This window comes from Phocoena phocoena, chromosome 15 (genome assembly GCF_963924675.1).
Source record: "Phocoena phocoena chromosome 15, mPhoPho1.1, whole genome shotgun sequence".
In the NCBI taxonomy this organism is placed as follows: domain Eukaryota; kingdom Metazoa; phylum Chordata; class Mammalia; order Artiodactyla; family Phocoenidae; genus Phocoena; species Phocoena phocoena.
Genome location: NC_089233.1, coordinates 1,276,644 through 1,288,802, shown reverse-complemented (window position 1 = coordinate 1,288,802; position 12,159 = coordinate 1,276,644). Strand labels below are relative to the sequence as shown.

Genomic DNA, 12,159 nt, shown 5'->3' with positions numbered 1-12,159 from the left:
CGGCCAGGGGAGCCTGGGGCCCAGGGCTGGCCCTGCCCACTGGGGGCTCCTGGGAACCCATTCCTCCCGAGGATGGGGGTGAGGACAGGGTGGGCACGGCCGTGCCTTCGTCACGCACACAGGTGGAGCTGCTGTGCATAGGTTACGTGTGTGTTAAACATACATGTTACGTGTGTGACGCGTTAAGTGTACACATGTGACATTTTAAAGCATCACTCTCTTAAGGAAGGAAACTGTGGGGAAAGTTCAGTAAAGATTTAAGTGGCAGCAGCTGAAGGGCTCTCTCAGTTGGAACAAGGCTGGGCTCCTCTGTGCTGGCGGCTCCGGGGGATCCCAAGTGCTGTCTGTGGGTTTAGCACCTGGATAGACTTGCTCGTCCTGGAGACTGGCGCCTGCCCGTCCCCGCCCTCCGGTGCCCTCACTGCCGCCTGGGGCCCCCCACCTGCCCACCCAGGCCCGTTCCAGCGCGCGGAGTCCCCCGCTTCAGGGGCTGGGGTGCACTGGAGATGCCCCCTCCCCCCGAGGATGGCGCTGTGCTGGGCCCCGCCCCTCCCCTTCCAGACTGCCAGGGGCTAGATTCCTGTTATCCTTTCTTTAGAAAACTTACTGAACAGATCCTTGCTGAGCACCCCTGCTCTGGGTCTTACACTGACCTCGATCAGGAGACGAGTGTTGGGTTCCGGGAGCGGGCGCAGCCGGACACGGATGTGGCCGCACGGTCACCCCCCGCGACCCAGGCCCTGAAGCCAAACGCGCCTCCGTGGACCTGGGCCTGGGCCTGTGGACCTCAGCGAGGGGTGCCCTTTGAAAGGCAGCCGCGGCCGGGGTGAGGCCGCCAGACCCTGGTGCTCCAGGCTGAGGGCAGCCTCCCGCTGTCCCTCCGCACCATGTGCAGCTCCGCCGGGAAGCCCGTTGGTTGGCCAGCAGGACCCCTCCGCCCGGGCTGCAGGCACGCCGGGAGCCAACGTTGGGCCCCTCCGCCCATCTGCTGCCCGGCTGCCAGCAGCCACGGGGTCCCCGCCTGGACCGTGCGGGGAGCCGGGGCCACGACCCCGTCTCTCCACTCCTTGCGCTGACCCTGCGGTGGGTGCGAGGGGCAGCCTCCCCCCACCAGGCAGAGCCTCTGGGTCTGGGTCCTGGCCCGCCTCGTGCCTTCTCTCTGGGGGACTGAAGAGCCGTGTGCCGTCCGGCGCCCCGAAGTGTGACAGAGACGCGCTCTGGCGACCCTGTCTGCGCCGCGTGCTGGATACCCGGAGGCCTTTCGTCTGGCGCCTCTCATCCCCACCTCTCTGTACGGACAGAAGAAAGCTTCATAAAGTCCCATGATTAACATCAATATGAAGCTTTCTTCTGTCCGTACAGCCTGTTTCCTTTAAGTTGCTTTCTTTCTGTCACCATGGTGGTCTGGGCGTAGGTCTCCTGTTGATGTTCTCCTCGAGGCCCTGGTGGTGCCAGCCGTCTGCTCATGGGGGAGGGGGGGCACCGAGCCTCCTGGCCCCACCCTGGGCCTGGTGGACTTTGCCTGCGGCTGCACTAGGTTGAACGTGGCCGTTTCACTGGGAGCCCTCAGGACTGGCGTCTGGGTCCTGTCTTCGGGGAAGACGCCTGTCTGGAGGTTGGGCGTGTAGCTGGGGACAGGACCGGCAAGCTCGGTGTCACTGTGGGGACGTCCCCTCGGTCCCCCGTTGACCCGGGCAACTTTGCCCTCTACCTGGTACCCTTCTGCCCGGAGACCCGCTGTCTTCTCTCTAAAGAAAATGAACTTGCGGTCTTCTTCAGAGGCAGGGGAGAGACACGTACGATCAGACGCGGAAGAGGACGTGCAGATGCTGCATTTTGAAAGGATCTGTAACTTCTGGTCTGGTCAGCTGGAGCAGCCACGTCGTGCCCAGGGCCTCCCCCTTACAGCCCAGAGCCCTGCGCATCACAGCGGCGGCCCCAGGGCGGCCTCGAGGGCCTGCGCTTGGCGAGCTCCCGAGTTTTCTCAGTTGCACTTGGCCCAGACCAGCAGCGAGACACACAGCTCCCGGGAAAGCCTGCTCCCCTGAGAGGGGAGGCCCTCTGACAACACCGCCCGCTTCAGCCAAATCCCAGGAAAACCCGTCCCCTTCCTGCCCCTGCCCCGTGGCACCAGCACCCAGGCCCACCCGGCAGTGTCACTGGGCCAGCAGGGCTCTCGGTGACCACCGGCTGCAGCAGGCAGTGGAGTGCCAGCGCGGGGAGCGTCAGCAGGGCTGAGCTGAGCCTCTGGGGCAGCATCGGAGCCAGAGTGCGACGGCGGGGGCTGCTCACCCTTCCTGTCACTGACCCGAGTCAGAAGCTCGGCACACGGTTCCTGCTCCCACCCTGGAGCAGCGGGGCGGCCCTTGTTCACCAGCCCTGGTGTTGGTGGACCAGTGGGGAGCCCAGCCGACACCACCCTGTCTGCAGGGTCTGCTTTTGCAGCATCGTGTCGGCAGGGACTTCCACCTCCTCCTGAGCCGGGTGGTCGCCGCCAGGGGAAGGTGAAAGAGGAGGAGGTCTCACAGCGTAATGCTTGGAGTGTCCAGGATGCAGTAAAAGCCCCTTATCCTGTCCAGAGGCAGGGAAGCTGTAACATGAACAAGAGAAGACAGTCATCAGACACCAACGCCACAGTGACTCGGGCGGCGGAATTACCCGATGACGATTTTAAAGCAGCGTCGTAAAAATGCTTCTGCAAACGCTTACACATCCTCTTTAAACAAACGAAAAAACGGTAAACCTCAACAAAGAAATAAAAATTGTTTGTTTTTTTTTTTAAAAAAGAACCAAACAGAAATTATACACCTGGAAAATACAATAACCAAATTAGAAAGCTCATTGGATACACTCCACAGTTGACTGCAGACGAGAGAGAGAATTGTGAACTCAAGGGCAGATCAGTAGAAACGACCTCACCAGAGCCACAGGGAAGCAGACTGAAAACAAACAGGAACAGAGCCTCGGGGACCTGTGATGAGGGGACGCAGTGTGGGACTTTGCTTAATTGGGGTCCCAGACAGGGAGAAAGGGATCGGGGCTGGGAAAATACCTTAAGAGGCGATGACTGAAAATTTCCCAAATCTGGTGAAGGGCATAAAACTACAGATTGAAGAAGCTAAGTGAAGCCCTCACAGTATAAAACTAGAGAAATCCACACCATGACACCTGCTAATTAACCTTCTGAAAATTAAACACAAAGGAAAAATCTTGAAAGAAGCTAGAGAGAAACACTGTATCATCTCCAGGGACATGGATCTGAGTGACAGCTAGTTTTTCATCTGAAACTGTGGAAGCCAGAATGAAGTGCACATTTTTCAAGTTCTGAGAGAAGAGAACTGTCAGCCAGTGGAAGTATCCTTCAGGGATGAAAGGAAAATCAAGACATTCTCAGACAAAGTGAAACTAAGAGAATTTGTCACCAGCACACCTGCCCTTAACGAATGTCTAAGGAAGCCTCCCGAGTAGGAGGGACATGGTAACAGAGGAAAGCTTGGAATTTCCGAGGGGAAGGAACAATGGCACGGGTAAAAATAGGGAGCAGTAGAAGAGACGGTCCTCGCAGTTTTCTGAAATCGTACTCGAGGTCAAAAACCCGTAGCGTCCCGTGATGCTGGTGACAGAAGAAACGCACAAACCAATTCTTATTTTAAAGTGGGGAGAGGGATATGTCAGCCCCAGAAGGCCAAGTCCCCTATGTGTATCTTAACAGCTTCAGCAACCACTGAGAAGCATTTGCTAATGCAGAGTGCTCAGAACACAACAAAACTGTACAAGTAACCTACTGGCAGGCAAGAAAAGAGAAGCAGAGGAGTTGGGAACAGAGGGAATGAGCAGAGAACATATAATAAAGCGGCAGATCTAAGCACCAGCAAATCAGCAGTTCCTTTTAAAGGAAATGATCTAAACGCACCAACTAGAAGATAACAGATTGGCAGGGTGGATGTGAACACACGACCCCGTTGTAGTTTATCTACAAGACTCAACTTCAACGGTAACAACAGAGGCCGGTCGAAAGTAAAAGGATGAGAAATGATGTACTATGGAAACATGGATGTTTTTAAAGTAGGTATGGCTTATATTAATTGAATAATTTCAGGTAAAATACGGTGGACAAAAAAGGGCCGTTACATGAGGCTCAATCTGCCAAGAAGATATAATGATCCTAAATGTGTGTGTGCCAGACGACAGAACTTCAAAACTCGTGAAGCCCAGAGATGAACCTGAAAGGAGCAATGGACAGATCCACCCGTACAGTACAGGACCCCAACACAGCACTCTCAGACATCGTAGAACTTCCAGACCGAAAAGCAGCCAAGACTTGGAAGAACTGAACACCACCATCCACCAGCAGGACCTGACCGACATCCAGAGGAGGCGCGGTGGGGCAGCGCACCTGGAAGGCCAGCGGCGTGGACCGCACCCGGGGCGTGGAACAGACCTCAGCAAGTTCAGGAGAATCGGCTTCATACCCTGTGTGTTGTCTGACCAGAAGGAACTCAAACCAGAAGTCAGTAACAGAAAAACAACAGGGGAATCTCCTAACGTTTGGAGATTAAACAACACACTCTTAAACAAATAGCCCGAGTGTGGAAGAGGACATCTCAAAGGAGAGGTAAATACAGCTGACTGACGGTGAAAACACACCTGTCGGAGTCTGTGGGACAATAAGAGTCAGCGCCGAGAAGGAGGGTGCACAGCACTGAACGTTTGCATTAGGAAAGTGGGGAGGTCTCCGATTTATATTCCAGCCTCAAGACCCTGAAAAAAGAAGAACAAAATAAGGCCAAAACAAGCAGAAAGGAGGAAATAATAAAGAGCAAAATATAATGAAATTGAAAGAAGAAAAACAGAAAATTCTTGAAGCAGAAAGCCAGTTCTTTGAAAAAAGTCAATAAAAGTAATAAACGTCTAGCAAAACTGACAAGTCTGGAAAGAGAAGACACAGGTCATGAGTATCGAGCGTGCACAGGGTGTCTCTGCAGGCCCTCGGCTACGCAGAGGACACAGGACACTGAACAGCCCCAAGCTTGCCAGATCATTAACTGGGGGCAACGGACCAATGCCTCAGACACCAGAGACTACCAAAACTCAACCAAGATGAAACAGGAAATCTGGGTCACCTTACAAACATTAAAAACTTGAATTCATGATTAAAATGTTCCCCCAAAATATGTTGCCAGGCCCATATGGTGTCCCTGAAGGATTGTAAACATTTAAAGAATAATTAACATCAGTTTTACACAGTCTCTCTAGAACACAGAAGAAGAGGTTACCAAGGGTGGGGGTGGGGGGGATGGGTGTCTCCGAGGAGACGGTGTGCGTGGGCTCAATGGCGGCGGTGTTTGCACACATCTGCACATGTGACAGCGTCACGTGGAAGCTGTTTACCTCGTTACCACTGAGGGAGACACTGAGTGAAGAAGACATGGGCCTCCTTGTACAGTTTTTGCAAGTTCCTGTAATTATTTCCTAAAAAGTGGGGAAGGAGAGAGAGAGAGACTTCCAAGCCACTTCCAGTTGGAGCCCTGCCTTCTCGCTGCTTCCGGAAGCGACTCTCGGTGATGCCGTTCTGAGACTTGGGGCACTTTTTGTGGTAGAAGCTTCTTGGCGTTTCCACTGCTGGTCTAGGAGTTAGCTTTTTTTGTGTCATTTACCATTCATTCATCTGTTTTCCAACTTCTGAAGTTTTTTGGACACTGTGCCTTCTATTTTCTTTGTCCTTTCAGGAGCAGGCCTCAAAAGAAGTAAGGAAGACCCGTGCTCTCGTTTTAATGGACTTTTGAGAGAGGTTGCACTTAAATGTAAACGTTGAAACTGGCGTCTTAAACTGAACTCTTTGACATTTTTTTCTATTCATAAATATTTTATACATAGTGAAATCCACATCATTTAAACTCTTGTTTCTCCACTTTGCATTATAACGCTTTCCCATGTTTTTACAGGCTTCGTGTAAATATTAACATATAGTTTGTTCCGTAATGCAGTTGGCTAACCCACTTCTGGAGTTTGAGTTATTTTCACGTTTTCAGCTGTTAAGAACAAACCGTGATGAACATCTCTGTGCATTAACCGTTGGCCATGTTTTGACATATGGGCAAGCGTACTTTCTGGGTCCCAGAAGCTCGACGGTGCCTGGGCTGTCTTGTACCTAGGGTTCCGACGCCTTATGGTTTTGAAAGTGGGGACAGTTCCCCCCTCCGGCAGCAGTAGTAACAATTGTGCCAAAGCAGCCGACGTTCACCCAGTGCTTCCTGTGTGTCAGGCTCCGCACCCCGTGCTTTCTCTGCATTAGCCTACGGATTCTTAGGGATTTAAAAATACCTGTGTCATTGAGGCATACTCTACATACAGCAGGATGCGTCCCTTTCAATGTCCGGTGTCGCAAGGGTGAGGTACCCAGGGGTGGGGCTGTGGTAGTCGTCCACCCAGAAGGCAGGTCTCAGACAGTGTGTTGTCTTTGGAGAAGCCTAAAACCATGATTAAACCAAATAAAAGCCAGTCTGCTTTTGATGATCGCCATGCTCCTTCAGTTGTGCAGAATGGCAGTAGTAAAATACTCCTCGGCCACCGCACCAGACACCACAGTCACATTGACAAGTAAGTATTCATGCTTGTTATCACCATCACAATACGGCACAGACTATATCCTAGGAGACTCTTTATTTATTTTTTACTGTTAACATTATTATGTAGCAAAATAGTCTCTTCCTTGGTGTACAATTCTGTGAATGTTAATTACTTACCCCTTAATCAGAGTATAAAATAATTTCATCACTTCAAAATCCTCCTCACGCCGTCAGTTTATAATCGCCCACCTACATACCCATAATCCCCTGGCAACCACTGATCTGTTCTCCATCCCTACGGTTTTGATTTTTTCTCAATAATGTCCTATAAATGAAATCCTACAATTTGTAATCTTTTGAGACTGGCTTCTTTCACTCAGCCTAAGTGAGATTCATCCAAGATGTTATCTGTATAAAGTTCATTCCTTTCTGAATACCGTAGCTTTCGACCAAGTTTTGGAACCAGGAGGTATGAGTTTTCTAGCTTTGTTGTCCTTTTCCAAGATCGTTTTGATTTCTCTGACATCTTAACATCAATATTAAGTCTTCCAATTCATGAACATGGAATGTCTCCCCATTTATTTAGTTTTCCTTTAATTTCTGTTAGCAATCTTTTGCAGTTTTCAGTGTACAGATCTTATACCTCCCTGGGTAAATTGATTCCTAAGTAGTTCGTTCTCTTTGATGCTCTTGTAAATGGAATTATTTTCTTAGATTTGTTTTTCACATTGTTCATTGCCACTGTATAGAAATATAACTGATTTTTATTTATATTGAAATATATTAATCATTCCAGCTAAAGGTTTGTCGATCTTTTCAAATAACCAACTTTTGGTAGTGTTGATTTTTCTTACTGGTTTTCTGTTCTCTGTGTCATTTGTGTCTAATCTTTATTATTCTCTCTCTTCTACCACCTTTGAGTTCAGTTTGCTCTTCCTTCTCTAGTTTCTTAAGGTGTACAGTTAGGTTATCGATTTGAGATCCTCCTTTTTTAATGTAGGCATTTAAGGCTATCAGTTCCCCCAGAACACTGCTTCCACTGTTGTCCTGTGTTTTGTTTTTATTTTATTTTCTCCAGGTATTTTCTGATTTCCTTGTGATTTCTTCTCTAATCTGTTGGTTGTTTAAGAGTCTGTTGTTTAGTGTTCGCATATTTGTTTTCCAGTTTTCCTTCTATTATTGGGTTTTACTTTCAGCCCATTGAGTTAATTCCATGAGAGCAATAAATTTAACTTCTGAGACTTGTTTTGTAGCCTAACGTATGTAGTCTTTTCTGGAGAGTATCCGTGTGCACCCTGCAAGAATGTGTCCTCCGCTGTCGGGTCTAGTTGATTTACAGGTTCCCAAGCGCCCTGCGTCCTTGTCGTTGCTCCTTTTCGTAGCTGGGTAATAGTCCACCGATGGACATGCCGCAGCTGTAAAAAATTTATCCATTCGCTTGTTGACGGGTATCTGTGTTGTTTTCAGCTTCGGGCAGTTGTGACTAGGACTGCTGTAAACATCCACGTGCGGGCTGTTTGTGGGCACAAGTTTCCATTTCTCCAGGGTAGACACGCAGGAGTGGAATTTGTAAGGAATGCATGAAGTGCATGTTTGGCTTTGGAAAGTGGTTTGCTGGGTGCTTAAACAGAATTGTGTGAGAGTTTGGGTGCCTCCTTGTCAGCACTTGCTATTGTCAATATTCTTATTTTAGCCCTTCTGCTGAGTGTGTAGTGCATCTCACCATGGTTTTCTACTTGTATTTCCCAAGTGGCTACTGATGTTGAACACCTTTTCATGTGCTTAGTTGCAACCTGTTTAACCTTTTTGGTGAGCTGTCTGTTCAGATATATCACCTATCTTTTACCCAGTTGTTTTTTGGTGGTTGTTTTGTTTTTTAACCTATTGTTGAATTTTGCAAATTCTTTATGTGTGTTGGATACATATTTGTCAAATATGTGGTTCGCAAATATTTTCTCTTAGTCTGTACTTTATTTTCATTATCTTACCAATGTCTTAAAACAAAAGTTTTACATTTTGAAAAAGTCCAATTTATCAAGTTTTAGATGTTGAGTCTGAAAACTCGTTGCCTAGCCTTGAGTACCAAAGGCGTTATCCTATGTTTATTTCTTAAAATTTTCTAGTTTCACATTTTACATTTAAGTTTCTGATCCATGTTCAGTTAAATTTTGCGTAAGATGTGAGGTTTAGGTGAAGATTTACTTTTATTTTTGCCTAAAGAAGTTTAACTGCTTCAGGACAATATATGGTAAAGGCTGTCCTTCCTTCATTGAATTGCTTTTTTATGCCTTTGTCAAAAATCGGGGGCTTCCCTGGTGGCGCAGTGGTTGAGAGTCCGCCTGCCGATGCAGGGGACGCGGGTTCGTGCCCCAGTCCGGGAAGATCCCACATGCCGCGGATTGGCTGGCCCGTGACCCATGGCTGCTGAGCCTGCGCGTCCGGAGCCTGTGCTCCGCAACGGGAAAGGCCACAGCAGTGAGAGGCCCGCATAGCGCAAAAAAAAAAAAAAAAAAAAAAATCGGTTGGGCATATTTCTCTCTCTTCCTGGATTCTCCATTTTGCTGTATTGATCTAAGTGTCTATCTCATCACCACTGTCTTGACTACTGGTAGCGTTGGGGTAAGTTTTTAAAATCTGGTAGTGTGACTCCTCCGATTTCATTCTTCTTTTTCAGAGTTGTTTTAGCTATTCTAGTTCCTTTGACTTGCCATATAAATTTTAGAATCGGTTTGTCTATATCTACCCCAAAAAAATCCTGCTGGGGTTTTATTGGCATTGAGTTAAATCTTTACGTCAGTTTGGGAAGAATTGACATTCTCCTTATGTTGGGTCTTCCATTCCGTGAATACAATACGTATCTATTTATTTACATCTTTGATTTTTCATCAGCATTTTGTATTTTCAGTATACAGACGCTGCATGTTTTATTAGATTTATACCTAAGTGTGCCTTTTTATATCAGTTGTAAATTTTGTTTTATGTTGCCTTACTTTTATATATTACTATTATATAGAAATGATTGATTTTTGAGTTGTTCATCTTGTATCCTGCACCTTAACTGAATTTGCTTATCAGTTCTATGAGGGTGTTTTTGGTCTTTATTTTTGGTTGATTCCTTGGGATTTTCCTGGGCAGGTACCCTTATCTGTACATTGTCTACATCGGTTTTATATCTTCTCTGAGTGGGATGCCTTTGGATAAGACTTGCAGACTGGCGTTGGGGTGAGGAGGGCAGACATCTCTGCCTTGTTGCTGGTCTTGGAGGAGCACCTAGTCTTTCACCATTAGTTAGCTGTAGGTTTTTTTGTAGATGTATCAGGATGTAGCAGTTCCCTTCTATTCTTGATTTGACTTTTATTCTTATAAAAGTTTATCATGAGTAGATGTTGAACTTTGTCAAATCCTTTCTTTTTCCTTGAATAGATTGATACGATTGTGTGTTTTTTCTTCTTTAAACTGTCAATATGGTAGATTATATCGATTTACTTTTCATTGTTGAGCCAGGCTGACATCACGAGATAAACCCCCCTTGGCTGTCATGTAATGTTCTTATGTATTGCTGGATTCAACTTGCCCTGCTTTGTTGATGATTTTTGGTCCATATTTGTGAGGGATACTGGTCTGTGGGTTTCATCTGGTGTTCTGTCCTTTTCTGGCTCTGTATGAGCGTGATGCTGGCCTCATGCAGCAAGCTGGGAAGTGTTCCTTGTCTTTTCTGGAAGAGACTGTGAAACCACGTAGGCCTGGGTATTTCTGTTGTGGAAGGTCTTTAGAAGGGTCGGGTGGTGGGTGCTTCGTTGGGCGACTTGGCTGGACCGAGGGCAGCTGTCCGTGTGGACGCGCTCCCACGGAGCCTCCCGTTCCTGGTGCTGCCGCTTGGCCTCTTCTCGATTTTTCCCTTTGCCGGTCTCGCTGGAGCTTTACAATTTAATTGGTCTTTTCAAAGGAACAGTGTTGGGTTTCGTTCATTATTCTCATTGTTTTTGTGTCTCAATTTCATTGATTTCCGCTCTTTATTATTTCCCTCCGTCTTCTTGCTTTGGCTGTATTTTTCCCCTTTTTTTCTAGTTTCTTAAGGTGGAAGCTTAGATTATTGATTTGAGATCTCTCTTGTTTTCTAATATAAGCGTTTAAGGCTACAGATTTTTTTCTAGACACTGCTTCAGCTGCATCCCACACTTGCGATCTGTCATGGTCTCATTTTCATTCAGTCAGGTTGTATGGTTTTCAGTTTTTTTAATTTGCTAAGGTTTGTTAAATGCCCCAGGAACATGCTGTGTCCTGGAGAATGCTTTATCTGTACTTGAGAAGAATGAGTATCCTGTTGCATTGGGTGGTATGTTCTGTAAGTTCCTGTTAGATCCCATCGGTTGACAGTGTTGTTCAGTCCTGTGTGTCTTTGCTCGTCTTCTGTCCACAGTTCTAACTCCTTAGCAGGAAGCTTTGAAATCTCCAACCATACTTGTGGGTTTGTCTGTTTTTCCTTCCAGGTCCGTCATTTTTCGCTTCATGTATTTTGAAGCTCTGCTTTTAGGGGCATGTTCATTTAGAGTTATTGTGTCTTCTTGGTGAATAAACCGTTTTACATGTTTGTCACTTCTCTTTTTTGGGGTGACCACTGTCTGGTTATCTCCTCTGAAGTCTCCTTTGTCCGGTGTTAATATAGCCGCCCCAGCATACATTCTTCTTTCCCTCCCTCCTTTCTTTCCCTTCTTTCTTGCCAGCTGTTCACTTCGGAACGATTGCTGGCTTACAGGAGAGGCGCACAGATGGCACAGCGCGCCTCATACGCTGCTCACCTTTGTCCCTCATTATCAACATCTTCGTCTCCCTGGTGCGTTTGTCACAGTCAAGTCACAGTTAACTGGTCCGCGGCCTGCGTTCAGCCGTTCGTTCACCCAGCAGCGTCCAGCCCAGGGCCCCACCTTGGTCTCAGCCATCTCGTCCCCCCACCTCCCCCACTCTCTGCCAGTTTCTCGGTCTTTGTTTTCCGCGACCTTGGCTGTGCCAGCATCCCCAGCCCACGTTTGTCTGACGTGTTCTGCGACGAGGCTGACGTGTGGCTTTTGGGAAGATGCTGGGGTTTGGGGTTTCACGCCTTCTCATCGCATCAGATCCGGGGTACGTACTGTTAACAGTTCCTGCTTCACTTTCATTTCACCTTCTGTCGTCAACAGTCAGGAGGGACCAGGACACTCTCTCAGCACCGTGCTCAGCGGTCTCCAGCGTTCCGCCTTCCGCAGAACCTCTGTGACCTGGTGACGCGGCCCTGCCCTCCACTCTCACCACAGTCGCCCTCAGTGTCCTTGTTTCTGGCAGCCGCCTCCCGCCCCACCCAGCCTCTGCCCAGGAGCCCGTCCGTCCGCACGTTTTTTACGTGTTTGTTACGGCAGCACCTTCTCGGTGGCTTATACAGCACACTTAACTTTCTCACAGTTCTGGAGGCCTGGAGCCTGAGATCAGGGTGTTGGCAAGTTTGGTTTCCCCTGAGGCCTCCCTCTTGGCCTGCTGACGCCTTCTCGCCAACCCCACCCCGCCCCGGCCTCGTCTGACCCATCGCCCTCCAGAGGCCCACCTCCAAATATCACAC

At 48.1% G+C, this 12,159-nt stretch overlaps 1 protein-coding gene across 1 annotated transcript in view; it reads left to right on the top strand.

Annotated features, from left to right (window-relative positions):
* Window positions 1–12,159, top strand: part of MAD1L1 (mitotic arrest deficient 1 like 1) — a 311,511-nt gene that overhangs the window by 208,384 nt on the left and 90,968 nt on the right. The window lies entirely within an intron of this gene.